The sequence below is a fragment of the Thunnus maccoyii genome, chromosome 18 (genome assembly GCF_910596095.1).
Source record: "Thunnus maccoyii chromosome 18, fThuMac1.1, whole genome shotgun sequence".
NCBI classification, from domain to species: domain Eukaryota; kingdom Metazoa; phylum Chordata; class Actinopteri; order Scombriformes; family Scombridae; genus Thunnus; species Thunnus maccoyii.
In genome coordinates, this window is record NC_056550.1 from 5,340,398 (window position 1) to 5,341,043 (window position 646).

Here is a 646-nt window from a genome sequence, read left to right on the forward strand (position 1 = left end):
TGGAAATAATATTATGAAGAACATGAACTGCAGGTTTATTTTCAGGTTTCTAATGAGTGACTTTTGAGAAAGAGAAAAATGTAAAACTTCGCATAAATCAGAGTTCTTACAAGATACAAGTCTCTCTAACTATACTGAGGGTGAACATGAGAGCAAGTTAGGTGTCTTCATATTTTGGATGTCACTGATGTGTTCGCCTTGTTAACAACTCCAGTTTTTCTTTTTTCCACATGTCAAAAGTGTCTTTATTGTATTCAACATGTCATTTTTCTTTCTGAATCTCACCAACCTATATGATGACAACCTTGCTAATGTGGCAGCACTCGTTTCTTCACTGTTTCCTAATGAAACAGAACCATTCTGTATTTAGCAGGCATCACACAAGTGGAACTAAAAACATTAATGATGGCAGCATTCTAGCAATTATTGCAATGCATTGGGGCAATTAATAATTATTAATAATATCTGTGTTTGCTTTAAAAAAAAAAGTCTAGGGCAACTAGTTATACTGGGCAGCTCTGAGGTATGAATGTGTGCAACTGTTTACCAAGAGGAGGGAGTTTTCATTAAATTTCTTGGGATAAATTCATGTAAATTATACTACGGAGTCAGACAGAATCAAACAAAAAATGACAACAAAAGAATG